Genomic DNA, 17598 nt, shown 5'->3' with positions numbered 1-17598 from the left:
TTGTCTATTAATGTTTCGTTTGGGTGCGGGCGGGGACGGGTCCCTTTCCTCCTCTAGGGTCTTTTTGTAGCATGGGATTGTTAGGGCGACAGGCACACTGCAAGTTGGGGGGGCTGTATAGTCCGCAGGGGTGCAGGGTGGGGGGAGTTGCAATGATCTGGGGGTGGGAGGGTGGCAGTGGTTGTTGGGTTGTGTGTTTTTTCTTTTTAAGGCGGTGTGTTTGTTCCTTTTCAGTTTCAGGTGTCTGGCTGTGTGCCCGGGGACTCCAGCTTCTTGTGTTGGGATGGGGGGGGACGGGTTGAAACTGATGTCTTGGAACGTCAACGGATTGGGGGACCGTATCAAACGTGGGGTTGTGTTGCAATATTTGCAACGATTGGCCCCTGATGTGGTATTTCTTCAAGAGACGCACTTGGTGGGCAATGTATGTCATGCTATGAACAGGGGGGGCTACCGACTGGTTGCACACTCTGGCTTCACCACTGGATCCAGAGGGGTGGGCATCTTGCTGCGATCTTCCCTCCCGCTTGAGATTGACAAAGTCACTCTTGATGATAGAGGGCGCTATGCGTCCTTGACTGGACGGTGGGAGGGGCAGACTCTTTCATTGGTTTCGGTCTATGTTCCCCCGGGCCTCCAGACCTCCACTTTCTTGGATGTGGGTTGTATGTTACTTGAACTTCCTGACAGTCTCTTGCTTGTGGGTGGGGATTTTAACTCCGTGATTTCTGGCGAGTTGGATTGTTACCCCCCCAGAGCCCTCTCTGCCGCCCAGGCGTGGCTCGGCGGGTTCTTGGACACTTTCGGTCTAGTGGACTGCTGGAGGTTGATACATCCGACACAGAGTCAGTACACATTCCACTCCGGGGCCCACGGGAGTCTCTCCAGACTAGATTATTTTCTTATGCCCGCGGCCCAGACCACCCGGGTCCGGGAGGTTAAGCACCTGGCCCGGGGCATTTCCGATCATTCCCCATTGTGGCTCCTCTTCGATACCGGGATGCGATCTGCCGGGCGGATAGCCCCCATTAACCCCTGGTACTTGCGTGACCCCAAGATTCGCAAGGGTCTCATTAAGTCGTTTGATCAGTATTTTCTTGAGAATGAGGGGTCCGTCTTGTCCTCAGTGTCCCTGTGGGAGGCTTTCAAAACGGTTCTCCGAGGACACGCCCTATCCCTGATCGTGGAGGCCAAGAAAGCTAAGAACGGGGAGGTGGTTGTGTTGGAGGCTGAGATATCGGGGTTGGAGGCTGCCTTGGCGACGGGTGTCACTCAGGACGGGCTCCACGCCCTCAGCCTGAAGCAGTTCGAATACAAGTCCCTTGTTACGGATGCTGCTCGGACAATGTATAGGGAACAGCAGGGTAGACTGTATGATGCTGGGGATAAGGCGGGTAAATTGATTGCTTGGCTTGATAAGAAGGAGAGAGTGAATCGAGTGGTCCCTGTGCTTCAGACGTCGGAGGGAGTAAGTGTGACTGACCCTGGTGAGATTGTGGAGTGTTTTGCTGACTACTTCTGTGCTGTGTACTCCCCGGTGTCTGCTAGAGATGAGGCTGACTCTCGTCACTTGTTGAAGGATATTGCTTTGCCCTGCCTGTCGGTGGATGAGCGTGAGCAGATAGAGGCCCCACTATCGGTCGACGAGATTGCTACCGCGATTCGTTCCCTTCGCTCAGGCAAGGCTATGGGCCCCAACGGACTCCCGATTGAACTCTATAAACTGCAACCGGATAAAATTGCGCCATTTCTCCGTCGTATGTTTTCGGAGTCGCTTGAACTTGGTTCTCTCCCTGATGACCAACGTCTGGCCACTATAGTCGTGATTCCCAAGGACGGTAAGCCTCGGGACCGTTGCGCCTCGTACAGGCCTATATCTCTGTTGAACGCCGAGCCGAAAATCCTTGCCAAGGTTCTTGCTAACCGCCTGCTTACTGTTATTTGTGATCTGGTGCATCCGGACCAATCCGGTTTTATCCCGCACCGGAATACGGCCCTTAACTTGCGGCGCCTACATGGCGTACTTGCAAGAGCGGAATATCTTTCAGAGCCGGCCATCTTGGTTTCCTTGGACGCCACGATGGCCTTTGATACGATAGAATGGCCGTATCTTTGGGCCGCCCTGGCAAAGTTTGGCTTCGGGGCGGGATTTATTAGTTGGGTTAAACTCTTATACGCTGCTCCGTTGGCACAGGTTGTCGTTAATGGTAGGGTTTCCCGGCCTTTCGTTCTTGGGAGGGGCACTAGGCAGGGGTGTCCGTTGTCTCCCCTGCTCTTCGCTTTGGCTTTGGAACCGCTCGCTGCTTGGCTTTGTTGGGAACCGTCGATAAGAGGGATCCAGTGGGCTCCTGGCTTCGAGGATCGTGTTTCGTTGTACGCGGACGACATTCTTTTGTACCTCACCTCACCACGTAAGTCACTCAATGTGCTCTTTGACATCCTCACTTCCTTCGGCAAGAACTCTGGTTTGATCATTAACTGGTCCAAATCTTGTGTCTATGCTATATCCGGTGGCTTTCCTCTCTTGCCTTCTCGTTTTCCCATTAAGGCGTCCCACTCCGGCTTTACGTACCTGGGGGTGTACGTCTCCTTGGACCCGGCTGTCCGCTACGAGCATAATCTCCTCTCTCCACTTCGGAGATTGAGGTTAGACGTGGCCCGTTGGCGTAAGCTTCCCTTGTCTCCCCACGGACGTGCGGCACTTTTTAAAATGATGTCTCTTCCCCGATTCCTTTACGCACTTCAGAACTCCTTTGATATTATTCCGGCGGCCTACTTCCGGGAAGTGGAGAGCTTCCAAAGGAGACTTGTTTGGGACGGTCGTGCACGTATTGCTCTTGCAAAACTGACTCTCCCCTGGTATGACGGGGGCATTGCGCTGCGAACGTGGCCATGGGCTGGAATGATCGTTTGACGGGTGCGACCCCCTTGTTTGCGTCTGAAAGATTGGGAAGCCTTTGGACGACGAAGGGCTTTGAGCGTTGGGACATGATTGGCATCAGCAGAGTAGGTGAACTCTGGGTGAAGGGTGCGGTTAAATCCTTTGCTGCGCTGCAGAGTGAGTACGAATTGAGTGAGAGGGAGTTCTTTCGGTACGTTCAGGTTCGGCACGCCTTGCTCTCGGCCTTTGGGGCCGAGACTGCAGTCCCTGTGTCTTCGCCACTCGAGGACCGCATACTCGACGGTCACTTGCCCGACAGTACTATTTCCCTTATCTATAAAAAACTAATAAACATTCGGGCGGATCTCCTCGTGCGTCTTCAGGAGGCGTGGGTCGGGGATGGGGTGGAACTGGACGATGAGGATTGGCAGTCTGCACTGTCCTCCCCTAAGGAGGTGGCCATACCCACGCGTCTCCGTCTTGTCCAGCTTAAAATTCTCCACCGTGTCTACGTGACGGGCCCTCGTTTAGTTTTGATGGGTTTTTCTGAAGACGGGCTCTGTAGGCGCGGCTGTGGGCTCAGCGCCACTTTTCTCCATGTTCTCTGGGAGTGCTGTGAGGTGGCGGAGTATTGGCGCCGGGTGCATGCTGTCACGGAATGTGTCACTGGGGTCGCTCTGTTGCCTGAGGTTCGCCGATGTTTGCTGAACGTGTGGGAGCCTAATGACTATAATGCGGCTCAGACTCGGTGGGCGGCCCTTGGGAACATGGTTGCTAAGAGGGATATCGCACAGCTTTGGGGTTCCCGGCGGCCTCCCACCGTGTCAGTATGGAAGGAGAACATGGATTGGTGCATGTGCAGAGAGAAGACTGTGTATGTGGCTCGGGGTAAGCCGGGGGCGTGGGGTAGAATCTGGGGTCAGTGGAACGCGTACCGAGGAAACATCTGCACACCCCCCCTCGTGGACACATCTGATGCTGCCTTGTCCCCCTGATCCTGAGGTTCCCGGACTATTACTTTTTACCTGTAGATGGTTGTGGCTCTCCCGTCGCCCCCACCTCCCCCTTGATCATCCTCGTTTACCACCCGAGGGTGGCGTAGGTATTGTGTGGTACCCCGGCTGTGGTTAGACGCCCCTTTTTCGATGGTTTCCGCCTTGCTTTTTGGTGTTATTTTATTTTTCTTTCTTTGTTTGTATTTCTAAAATTTATGTATCCTGATAACCTCTGAGGTGCACACAGTAATTTGTTAATTCGGCTGAGCCCCAGGGGGCCTATTACTGCCTTGATGTTGTTGACCATGTATATATTAGCGGCCGGCCCTGGTGGTTGTAGGCCCATGTTTGTATTGAGTTTTTTATGTGCAATAAAGGTTTTCTCAAAAAAATAAAAAAATAAAAAAAAATGAAAAACCTTTGAAATTCACTGAAAAAACCATAGGTTTCAGGGACGTTATAGTTTTTCAGTGAAATTCTAAGGTTTTTAAAATGCTAATTTCCAACTATACCATCCCTGAAACCTATGGTTTTTTCAGTGAATTTCTAAGGTTTTTGAAATGCTAATTTCTAACTATAACGTCCCTGATACCTATGTTTTTTTCAGTGAATTATATATATATGTATATATATTTTAATGTAATGGATTTTTAGCAATATATTTATATGATTTTAATGGTATTTTACTGTTATTAATATATATGAAATTTGCATTTAATTATACGGAATACTATTTTAGAAGAATACTTTTTTGCACTTTATATACTTGCACTTTTGCACCATTTTGCACATCATGTTTTTTGCTGCTAGACATTTATGCACTTTACTCCAGTGTCCCATTGGATTTATAGAGGAATGATGTTTTTCAATATGACAGCAAGTAATTGTTTTTTGATTTACAAGTATGTTCAACTATACATTTAGGATTTAACCCATGCAGTTGAAGGATTATAAACCTCAAATGAATTTAGTTGTAAGAAGACAAATTTGAGAAATGGTTTCGCCATGTATTTAAACATAGTAGAATTGTGACATTACATTTATGTATGTATACAGAGTGTTACATTTGTTTAAAATTGCTCTTTTTAGCACTTTAGCGATAGCAATACACTATACAATGCAATGTTTTTTAGCATTTGAGATTGTAGTCTGTCTTCAGTATCGTTGATCATGTGACACGGAGCCTTGGAGGTGGGTGTGCACTAAGCAAACACTTAAAAAACCAATATGGAGATGGTGTCCTGCATGTGAACAAGGGCTCTTGAAGCCCGAAATGCGTCGTTCGTGGGAACAAGATTTTAAATAATCATCTTGCCTGATACTGCAGGGTCTGTGTCTCCTTCATCGCCGCCTGGAGGTTGCGGGAGTTCGAGTCTTCTTAACAAATATATATCGATGAAAAGTCTCTTGAAACCTTCTCGGTCAGGAAAAGACAAAGCGAACCCAGATATGGTGCAATTAATTTATTTTTGTCCTGTGCACCCAGCCATAATGCATTTCAGCCCTCGTGGGGGATATATATTTATTATTGAGAGGCTGAAGCTACTGTGTAACAGTGTAGATAAGATTTCCAGAGATAGGAATTTCTCTGATTTATGGTAGCTAATATTTTTGTGCCTGACGAATCTCCACAAAACTGTGATTGGCTAATGACTGCCTTTATAAAAAATAAAGGCAGCTATGTTATTTTAAGGCCACTTTCCAAGTGTTGTGGGTTAGGGGATTAAATATTGGTAAGAATTAGATTTGATCATTTTCCCCTACCTATTAGGACCTAATTAAATAGGTAACAGGTAGGAAAAAATTATAAATAGTTTCTAAATATTTTAAAATAATTTTACTGAGTACCTCAGTAATACCGAAGAGGTACTATGGTATTTAAATATTTTTTTAAAATAGTATACATAAAAAAATTCAAAACACTGTAATAAACTATATTTCACAAATAGTGTGCTGCAGTGTATTTTGTATTATTACAACTTTCATTCTTTTTTAAAAAAAGTGAACAGAGTACCAAAGAAATACTGAGAAATTACAATGCAACTTAAAAACAATTTAAAAAATAGGAGGTACATTTCTTTAAAACAAACTGTACTTCCTAGGTACTAGCACAGTACCTTGTAAGCTCTTTTAAAGATGTATAGGAAAATATAAATTAATTTCCCTACCTATTACCACTTTAATAAAGTGCCAATAATAATAAAACCTACTACTGACCTATAATTAAGGCCCTAACCCACAGCACCGGTAAAGTATATTAAAAAAAAATATACCTGCCTTTTAATTTTGTAACAGCAGCCATTAGCTAATTATACACTGCCTTGTCATCGGCATAGACCGCGGTATACTGCTAAGTTACTGCTGTATACCATGGCACAATATATAACTAAAGGCCAGATGTATTATTGTATTGTGTTACCCTTGTGTCACGCATGGTCTCGGATAGGCAATGCAATACTTAGGTCACATATGCAAAGCAACACAAGGTTACTATGCTTGACCCTGAGTCTACCAAACTACACTATTCCACTCCACGCCATGCCACTGTATTCCAGTGTACGACACTCCAGTTTACAGCACTCTACACTACGCTTTTCCACTGTACGCCACTCCACACTATGGTATTCCACTGTATGCTACTCCACTCTACGACACTCCACAATATGTTATTCCACTCTACCCCACTCCACTGTAAGCCACTCCAGTAGTATAGGGTACTCCACCACACTGCCCCTTCACTGTATGCTACTCCTCTGTGTGCTATTTCACTCTACATCATTCCACTGTTCGCCAGGCCACTCTACTCTACTTCACTTTATGTTACTTCACTTTACGCCATCCCACTCTACGATATTCCACTGTATGTCACTCCACTCTACACTATTCCACTGCACTGTATTGCTAACCCCACTATACGCCACTCCACTGTACGCTATTACACTGTATGCAACTCTACGCCACTCCACTGTACGACACTCCACTGTACATCACTCCACTCTATGCTATTCCACTCAACACTACTCCACTATGTGTCACTCCAATCTACACTATTCTAATGTATGCCACTCCCCCCTATGCCACTCTAATGTATTCCACTATATGCAACTCCACTCTATGGTACTCCACTCTACATCACTGCAGTGCATGCCACTCCACTCTACTGTATGTTAATTCACTGTATGCCACTCCACACTATACTCTTCCACTGTATGAAACTCCACTGTACGCCACTCAACCGAAACCACTCGACTATATGCTATTCTAGTGTGTCACTCCACTCTACACTACTCCATTGTACGTCACTGCACTCTGCACCATGACACTATACGCCGCAATACTCTACTTTACGACACTCTGCGACACAACACTGTATGACGCTGCATTGAAATACACTGCAGTCTATGCCACTTAAGTCTACTCCGCTCTATGAACCTCTGTTCTACAAACCTCTACTCCAAAGTACAGCACTCTACGCCTCTCCACTCTACCAAAATCTACTCCACTCTATATTACTCCCCTGTACAACACTGTACTCCGGTGTATGTCACCATACAACACTTTAGTCAACTCTGTTACACTCTACCACACTGCGCTGCACTGTACCACACTCTACGCAACTCCCTCTGTGCAATTCCACCAGAATTTACTCCAATCTACTATATACCATACTGCTCCACTCTATGCCACTCTATGGCATTGTACGTCACTTGACACTACAAGGCTATATGCCACTCCACTGTGCTAATCTCTACTTTACTCTACCTCACTTCACTCTACAACACTGTACTTCACTCTATGACAGTTTCCCACACTCCACCACATGGCATAGCACTCCACTGTATGAGACGCCACTCGCCTCTACAACACTTTACTCCTCTCTATGCTAATCCACTACACAGTACTGCACTATACAAGATGCCACTACTCTATATGACACTTTAGTCCACTCTCCGCTACACCACTCCACTCGACTCCACTGTATGACAGTTTTCCCCAAGTTATGCCATTGTGCAATACACCTATGTATGACGCTCCACTCTACAACACTCTACAGTTCCAAAATGCACTCTACAATACTCCATGCCACTGTAGAGCACTGTCTTATACTCTACTCCACTCTATGCCACTGTACGACACACTACTGAACTCTATGCCACTCTACTCCACTTTAAGACACACTATGCAACTTCCTCCATGCTATTCCACCCCAATTTAATCCACTGCTCTCTATGACACACTACTCCACTGTACTCAACTACTCGAGTGTATGCAACTCTATGCCACTCCACTCTACAACACTCTATGCCAATTCCACTGTGCTCTACTATACAACACTTTCTAACACTCTGTAACAGGCCACTCAAACTCCACTGATCCACAGAGTACTCCACTCTATGACACGTTATGATACTGTATGAAACGCCAAGCCACTCTACTCCACTCCACGCCACTCTACTGTACAACATAAAACTTCACTGGTTTACAGTTTACTACACTCTATCCAACATGACTCCACTGAACTCTACTCCACTGTACAATACTTTAGTTCACTCTACACCGGTCCAATGTACAACACTCTACTGTACTATATGCAACTCCACCACACAACTCTTTACTACTCTCTATTTCACTATATGACACTTTACTTCACTCTATACCTATACACTCTATGCAACTGTACTACAATGTATGACACTCTAGCACACGCCACTCGACTCAACTACACGGCAATCAACTATATCACATGGCACTCCGCTCAACGACACTCTCATCCACTGTACAACACTGTACTACTGTCCATTGTACGGCACACCTCGCTATGACACTCCACTGAGAGACACTACACTGTACAATACTCTCTGTCATTTTACTGGACAACACTGAACTGTACAACACTTTACTGAAATGTACCCCACTCTACGCCACTAGATTATAGTACACTCTCCACAATTCTATGCCACTGGACGACCCTATATTCAATGACACTCCTCTTCATGACACTCGACTCCATCACACTGCAGTCAACGACACTCCACTGTAAGCTATTCCACTCTATGCCACTCTACTTTATGCCACTGTACCTCACTCCATTGGATGCCGCTACACTCAATTGCACTCTATTGTATGCCATTACACTCTACCACACTACACTCTATGCCACCCAATGTATGCTTTTCTACGGTGAACTACTACAACCTATGCCACTCCACTCTACAACACTCCACTGTATGCTATCCCACTGTACAAAACTCCACTATACCCCACTCCACGCCACTCCACTGTACGCCACTGCACTATACGCTATTCCAATTTATGCCCCTCCAGTCTACAGCCCTCCAGTGTATGGTATTTCAGTGTATGCAGCTATACTATATGCTATTTCACTGGACGCCACTCTACACCACTCCCCTATACACCATTCCACACTCCTCCATTCTATGCCAGTCCACTCTACACCACTTCCCTATATGCCATTCTACCTTACTCTATTCCACTGTACACCACTCCACTTTACCCCAGTCCACTCTATGCCATTTCATTCTCCAGCACTCCACTCTACACTATTCCACTCTATGCCACTCCACTCTACGCTATTTCACTGTACGTATCTTACCTCTACCCAACTTTACTTTATGCTAATCCCATCCATGTCACTCCACTGTACATTATTGCACTGTATGCAACTCCTTTCTACCCCACTCCACTCTATGCCACTCTATTCTATGCCAGTCCACTTTACACCACTTCCCTGTATGCCACTCCACAACACTCCACTGTATGCTATTCCACTCTAAGCCACTCCACTGTGCACAACTGCACTATATGCCACTGAGCTCTGTGCTACTCCACTCTATGCCACTCCATTCTACCACACTCCCCTGTATGCCACTTCACTGAATGCTATTCTCCTGTACACTACTCCACTATACCCGCCTCCACTCTTGTCAGAGCTCACCTTCAGCTTCTCGCTGGTTCTGTAGTCTTGCACAGGAACAGAAGTTGCTTGCTTCCCAACTCCCACTACCAACCACTCAGCCCCAAAAGAATACTTGGCGCTAACTGATCAGCAAGGGGGAAGGGGGAAAGTGGATAAAATAACAAACAATAAGAGAGACTGGTTCTGGACCTTCAGATTTTTCTATCTGGAAACCTTCTTCCGCCTTTGATCTGGCTAGCTGTCTCCCTAGAAAAACTAAGCACACAACAATTATTTATTTTCCCTCCTCTACTCTATCCTACTTCTTGCTTTTACTTTTTTTTTTTCTTTAAAAATGCTACCTACCCGAGATCCTAAAACTCTGTGCCCCTCTCCTTGGCGCTATGCTGCCTTCTTCTCTCTCTGGTTCGAGTTGGCGTTCTTTCCTGTAATATATTTTATTGGTTATTATCTATTTATTCCTTACTTCTAATGTGTTCCCCTACTACTCTTTAACCTACCAGATGAGAATTAACTGGGTTTTTCTCTTTATATGTCGTTGCTTCTTCCTTATGGTTTTATCTATTGTCTTTTAGGTCGTTTTCTTTTCTTGTCTCTTTATTTGTTCTTGGTTCGGCTTCTCTCCACAGGAATTCTCAGTTCTAGTTCTATACTGGATTATTCTCCTCAGGTATTGTCTTTTATCTTTTCTTTTACTGTCTTTAATGTCTTATTAATATCGTTTCTCTTAGGACTTCTCGCAACCGATAATCATTTATCTTATTTTCTTACAGGTTACTTAGTCTTTAAATCTGCTGTCAATGGTAAGTATCTACTTTAACGACATTGTATTCTTACATTTACTTATTATATCTTATCACTCTAGGAATTCTCTCAGAAGTTCACTTAGCTTTCTTCTTCTTCTTCTTTTCTCTTCAGGTTTTGCTGCTTCGCCACTTGACTCGAAGACTTGAACAACGAAGCGCTGTCAGGATGTCGATAAGTTTCTTTCCGCTCGGAATTTCCGAATGACTCCTTTCTCTCACCTCAGATAACTATGGAGATTCTATGACTACTAACTTGGACGCTTGATAAACTCTCCTAAACTCGAGCTCTAAGAGTATTTATAACTTAAACTACGGACGCTCTTAAATTCTGTCTTCTCTGTGGAAACGCTTCAGTGAAGTGCGCAATACTTCAGGTGTGCGCGCGTCACATCAGCTCGCTCCAGAATCTTGTAATCAACTAGACCGCAGACCCCAGCACCTTAGCGGCCATCTTGGAGTTGCGAACTTGCCAGCAACTCGACCACTGACGCCTGGTTTTCAACCCTGAATGATCACTAGTGTGTAACCGTTTGCGAGTCTTTTTGGGACTGGAGCTAGGGATCCTGACAGTACCCCCCACCAAAGATGGTCCTCCCACCCTGGGTTTGGTTGGATAGCGTTGATAAAAAAGTCTTATTAGTCTAGGAGCATGCACATCTGAATCTAATTCCCAAGATCGCTCCTCTGGACCATAGCCTTTCCAATCAACCAGATAATACAGTCTTCCTCTGACTAGTTTTGAGTCTAAGATTTCTTTTACCTCAAACTCCACTCCTGTATCTAACTGAATTGGGTGCGGAATCGGTTCTTTTCTCAAATTTGGAACTACCTTTTTCAATAGGGAAACATGAAACACCGGGTGAATTTTTAATTTGGAGGGTAAAGTCAACTTATAAGTCACCGGATTAATCTGCTCTGCAATGGGGTAAGGACCGATGAACCGGGGCTGAAATTTTCGGTTCCCTTTTAGTCTTAGATTTTTGGTATTTAACCAGACTTCGTCTCCAATTTCTAAAGGAGGAGGTTCCTTTCTTTTCTTGTCTGCATACTTCTTATACTTTTCCTTAGCCTGTTCTAGGTTTCTTGATGCTAATTCATGTACAGAATTTAAATGAACCACCAAGTCCTTGACTGCTGGGACTGAGAGCTCAACATCTTGTACTGCGGAATTGGGATGTCTTCCGTAATTTAAATAGAACGGTGAATACCCAGTGGACACATTCTTCACGTTGTTGTGAGCAAATTCTGCTGTCCACAGGTAGTCAGGCCATTCTCCATCCTGTTTCAAGGAAAACAATCGTAAATATTGCTCCAATTCCTGGTTCACTCGTTCCGTCTGCCCATCCGTCTCCGGATGGAAACTGGTGGAAAAGCGAGTTTCTACTCCTAATCCTTTCATAAAGGCCCTCCAGAAATGTGAGACAAATTGAGTTCCCCGGTCCGATATTATGACCTTGGGTATCCCATGCAACCTTACAACCTGTGTGTTAAAATGACTTGCTAACTGTTTTGCTGTAGGAATTCCCTTTAGGGCCAAGAAATGTGTCATCTTCGTGTATGCATCTACTACTACCAAAATTGTGTTTATTCCATGGCATGATGGTAAATCTGTGATTAAATCTAAAGTGATTGTGTGCCAAGGATGAGGAGGATTGGGCAAAGGTTGCAACAGCCCCTGGGGAGCATGCCGTTCTGATTTTCCCTGAGCGCATATCTCACAGGTTTTCACATATTGTTCTATATCCTTATTCATCTGTGGCCACCAATATTTTCTTTTTATTAAATCTGCCGTCTTGAACTCTCCCTTGTGTCCTGCCAATAAATGATCGTGACATTCCTGTAAGGCTTGGTTCTGCAATGCTATTGTTGGCAAATACAAAGCACCTTCCTTGTAAGGCAGTTCATCTCGAACTTCTCTTCCATGCTCTTGCTGCGCCCAAGTCAGCATTTCTTTGGGGGTCAAAGCTTGGATCACCCTCTCCTTGAAGTTCAGAATGTCTGTGGCGCCAATAATTTTAGTATCTGGTATGATCGCTTGAGCACTAAGTGGGTTCTTATCTTCTCCAGTTCCCATCCTGGACAAGGCGTCCGCCTTTCCATTTTGTGTACCAGGCCGATAAGTTATCACAAAGTCATAATCGGCAAAATAAAGTGACCAACGAAGTTGGCGAGGTGTCAAGGTTCTAGCAGACTTCAGGAATTTCAAATTGCGATGGTCTGTGTAAACTGTTACTACATGGTGAGCTCCCATTAGATAGTGTCTCCACTCCTTGAAAGCGTCTTTTATAGCCAACAACTCTTTTTCCGTAATCGTATAGTTTATTTCGGCTGGCGTCAACTTCCTAGATCGATAGGCCACCGGGTGTAATTGGCCAGTTTTCTTATTCCTTTGAGAAAGCACTCCACCAACCGCAAAATCAGAGGCATCTGTCTCTACATAAAAGGGCTCCATCGGATCAGCATGTAGGAGGACAGGCGCAGTGGTGAAGTCACTCTTTAGTTCCTCAAATGCTTGCTCTGCTTCGTCTGACCACTCGAATCGTACCCCCTTCTTCAGTAATCGCGTAAGAGGTAGGATTCGTCGAGAAAATTCTCAAATAAACCTCCGATAGAAGTTTGCAAATCCAATGAACGCTTGGACTTCTTTGACACTGGTGGGTGACTTCCATTCAAGTACAGCCTGAATCTTCCGTCTGTCCATATGGATTCCAGTTGGCGAGATCACAAAGCCCAGAAATTCCACCTGCGAAACTCCAAAGGCACATTTTTCCAACTTGACAAATAATCTGTTCTCTCGCAGTTTCTGTAGGACTCCTCGAACCTGTGTTTGATGCTCCTGCGTATCTACTGAGTAGATCAGTATGTCATCAATATACACGATTGCGCATTGATCAATGAATTCACTGAGTACATCATTTATGAAATGCTGGAACGCTGCGGGAGCGTTACACAAACCATAGGGCATCACCTGGTACTCAAATAGCCCCAAACTTGTCCTGAATGCCGTCTTCCACTCATCACCCTCTCTAATTCGAATAAGGTGGTAAGCTCCCCTTAAATCCAACTTCGTAAATATCCGCGCCCCTTTAATCTGGTCCAATAAGACGGAGATAAGTGGAAGAGGATACCTGTTCTTTTTTGGGATGCGATTGATGGCTCTATAGTCGATACACATCCTCAGCTCGCCCTGCTCTTTTTTAGGCACAAAAAACAGTGGTGAAGACACTGGGGATTGGGAAGGACGTATGAATCAATTTGCGAGGTACTTGTCGATATACTCTCTCAGGTGGTGATTCTCTTGTTCCGTTAATGCGTACACCCGACTGCAAGGCAAGTTTGCCCCTGGCTCTAGGTCTATCTTGCAATCGTAGACACGATGAGGTGGCAGTTGTTCGGCTTCCTGCTCGTTGAAAACATCTTCGAAATCTTGATATTCCGGTGGTATTGATTGCGTATTGATTACGCACACTGACACTTCGGCTGAACATAAGGCGTGAGCCAGGTTCTGTTTACTCGTCTCCTTTAAGGTTCCAAAACAGTGTTCTTTACAATACGCAGAATTCATTTCAATTGTCCTATCATTCCAATTTATAGAGGGATTATGCTCCGTGAGCCATGGAAGCCCCAATATGAGTTGAAACTGAGGGGCATCAATTAGATTAAAGTGTATTGCTTCTTTATGCCCATTTTCTTGAATCAACTCTACCAATTCCGTATGACTGATTATAGGCCCTGAGGATAGATTGGTACCATCAATTGCTCTAACTGGTTCACCTTTTGCCTTGGCGATTGCTTGCAGTCCAATCTTAGCCGCGAACTTCAGATCACAGAAATTGCCTGTGGCTCCCGAGTCCACCATAACCGCTACTCCTTGCATTACTTCTTGACGGAATCGTATTGTCATGGATAAGATCAAATGCGGTGATGACGACTGTAACGTATTCGCCAACCGATGTTCCTGGGGAGTTGATTTCTGATTCGCATCCACCTGCACAACTCCTTCTACAGGTGGTGCTGCGAGTTTTCCTTCGGCTTAAATGACCCCTTTGGCTTCTTTGGACAATTTCGCACAAAATGCCCACTAGAACCGCAGTACATACATAAGTTGCTGACTCGCCTTTTCTCTTTCTCTTCTTTAGTAAGCGGCCCCCGAATAGTTCCTATTTGCATAGGTTCTGGTCCTGAGAAGGCTTCTGTGCTCTTTCCAACTTCAGTCTTTGCTCTGTCGAAACGTGGAACGGTACTTCGATACTCTCGTCTTCTCTCTCCTCTTCGCTCCCCTTGCCTGAAATCCAACTCTAGAACCAGATCTATAAGGGCGGAGATCTCAGTTGGACGGTTGGGTATCTGAGCCAACCCATCTTTTAATTAGCCCCGCAGGCCTCGATAGAAAACTGCAGTCCGCTTGCTTTCCGGCCAGTCCGTTTCCGTTACAAGCTTGTTGAACTGAGCTAAGTAAGCCACTAAGTCTCTATTTCCCTGCTTCAGCTCCAATAGTTCATTATCTACTGCTTGAGAGATCCGCCTTCGGTCAAAGATTCTCAGGAATTCTCTTTTGAACTCGTCAAAATTCTGCAGCAATGGATCATCTCGTGAGACTATCGGCATCGACCATGCCGCAGCGTCACCACTCAAGTATGACAAAATGAAGGCCACCTTAGATTGCGCATCAGGAAAAATAGAAGGGCGACACATGAAATGAAGGGAGCATTGCGTAATAAACACCTGCGCCTTTTGTGGGTCCCCACTGAATCTCTCGGGTGCTGCCAAAGGTATTACTGGTGCTAAGGAATGTATCACCTGTGTAGATAGCTTATTTGTGTCTCCCATAGATGTGGTTGGACCCTCCCTTCCAGTAGTGTACGGTTGCCTAACTCTCTGTGCTAGTTCTGCCGTCTCTTTCCTTGAATTCATGACCTCCTGCCTTAAACTTTGATTCTCTTCTTTAACCGCTACCAATTCATTTTGTATAGCCTCTAGGACCGACCCTAAGGTCTGTAAGTTTATTCCTTCAACCATTTCTTTTCTGTTCGGGTGCAAGATTTACGACGTGGGCACTTCACTCTGTCAGAGCTCACCTTCAGCTTCTCGCTGGTTCGGTAGTCTTGCACAGGAACAGAAGTTGCTTGCTTCCCAACTCCCACTACCAACCACTCAGCCCCAAAAGAATACTTGGCGCTAACTGATCAGCAAGGGGGAAGGGGGAAAGTGGATAAAATAACAAACAATAAGAGAGACTGGTTCTGGACCTTCAGATTTTTCTATCTGGAAACCTTCTTCCGCCTTTGATCTGGCTAGCTGTCTCCCTAGAAAAACTAAGCACACAACAATTATTTATTTTCCCTCCTCTACTCTATCCTACTTCTTGCTTTTATTTATTTTTTTTCTTTAAAAATGCTACCTACCCGAGATCCTAAAACTCTGTGCCCCTCTCCTTGGCGCTATGCTGCCTTCTTATCTCTCTGGTTCGAGTTGGCGTTCTTTCCTGTAATATATTTTATTGGTTATTATCTATTTATTCCTTACTTCCTAATGTGTTCCCCTACTACTCTTTAACCTACCAGATGAGAATTAACTGGGTTTTATATGTCGTTGCTTCTTCCTTATGGTTTTATCTATTGTCTTTTAGGTCGTTTTCTTTTCTTGTCTCTTTATTTGCTCTTGGTTCGGCTTCTCTCCACAGGAATTCTCAGTTCTAGTTCTATACTGGATTATTCTCCTCAGGTATTGTCTTTTATCTTTTCTTTTACTGTCTTTAATGTCTTATTAATATCGTTTCTCTTAGGACTTCTCGCAACCAATAATCATTTATCTTATTTTCTTACAGGTTACTTAGTCTTTAAATCTGCTGTCAATGGTAAGTATCTACTTTAACGACATTGTATTCTTACATTTACTTATTATATCTTATCACTCTAGGAATTCTCTCAGAAGTTCACTTAGCTTTCTTCTTCTTCTTCTTTTCTCTTCAGGTTTTGCTGCTTCGCCACTTGACTCGAAGACTTGAACAACGAAGCGCTGTCAGGATGTCGATAAGTTTCTTTCCGCTCGTAATTTCCGAATGACTCCTTTCTCTCACCTCAGATAACTATGGAGATTCTATGACTACTAACTTGGACGCTTGATAAACTCTCCTAAACTCGAGCTCTAAGAGTATTTATAACTTAAACTACGGACGCTCTTAAATTCTGTCTTCTCTGTGGAAACGCTTCAGTGAAGTGCGCAATACTTCAGGTGTGCGCGCGTCACATCAGCTCGCTCCAGAATCTTGTAATCAACTAGACCGCAGACCCCAGCACCTTAGCGGCCATCTTGGAGTTGCGAACTTGCCAGCAACTCGACCACTGACGCCTGGTTTTCAACCCTGAATGATCACTAGTGTGTAACCGTTTGCGAGTCTTTTTGGGACTGGAGCTAGGGATCCTGACAACTCTCTGCCACTACACTGTATCCCATTCCGCTCTACACCTCTCCACTTTACGCTATTATAAGTCTATGTCACTCCACTGTAAGCTATTCCACTGTACACTATTTCAGTGTATGCTACTATACTATATTCTACTGTATGCCACTGCACTCTATGCCACTCCACTGTACGCCACTCCACTGTATGCCACTGCAGTCAATGCCACTCCACTGTACGCCACTCCACTGTACACCACTACACTCTACAACACTGTACTCTACGCTATTCCACTGTATGCAACTCCACCCTACCCCACTTCACTCTGTCATTCCACTCTATTCCCTTCAACTCACTCTCGCTGTACTATATATATATGTGTGTTTGTATGTGTGCGTATGTGTGTATATACCTCAGATCAGTGTTCCCTCGAACATCCGCAGCTGTGCGCGCGCACGCACATCAGTGCCCCCGAGCGCGCACACACATCCCTGAGAGCATTGGCACCGCCACTGCAGCGCGAAAAACGGGCATTTCAAACTTGCAGAGGAAGAGTAATTTAGCAAGTGCTCCCT

General features: G+C 45.1%; 1 protein-coding gene across 2 annotated transcripts in view; it reads right to left on the bottom strand.

Moving 5' to 3' along the window:
* Positions 1-17598, bottom strand: part of DNAH6 (dynein axonemal heavy chain 6) — a 2458578-nt gene that overhangs the window by 1706056 nt on the left and 734924 nt on the right. The gene's annotated exons all lie outside the window — the stretch shown is intronic.

The sequence above is a fragment of the Triturus cristatus genome, chromosome 2_1 (assembly GCF_964204655.1).
Source record: "Triturus cristatus chromosome 2_1, aTriCri1.1, whole genome shotgun sequence".
Classification (NCBI taxonomy): domain Eukaryota; kingdom Metazoa; phylum Chordata; class Amphibia; order Caudata; family Salamandridae; genus Triturus; species Triturus cristatus.
This window is presented reverse-complemented; position numbering and strand designations above follow the sequence as displayed.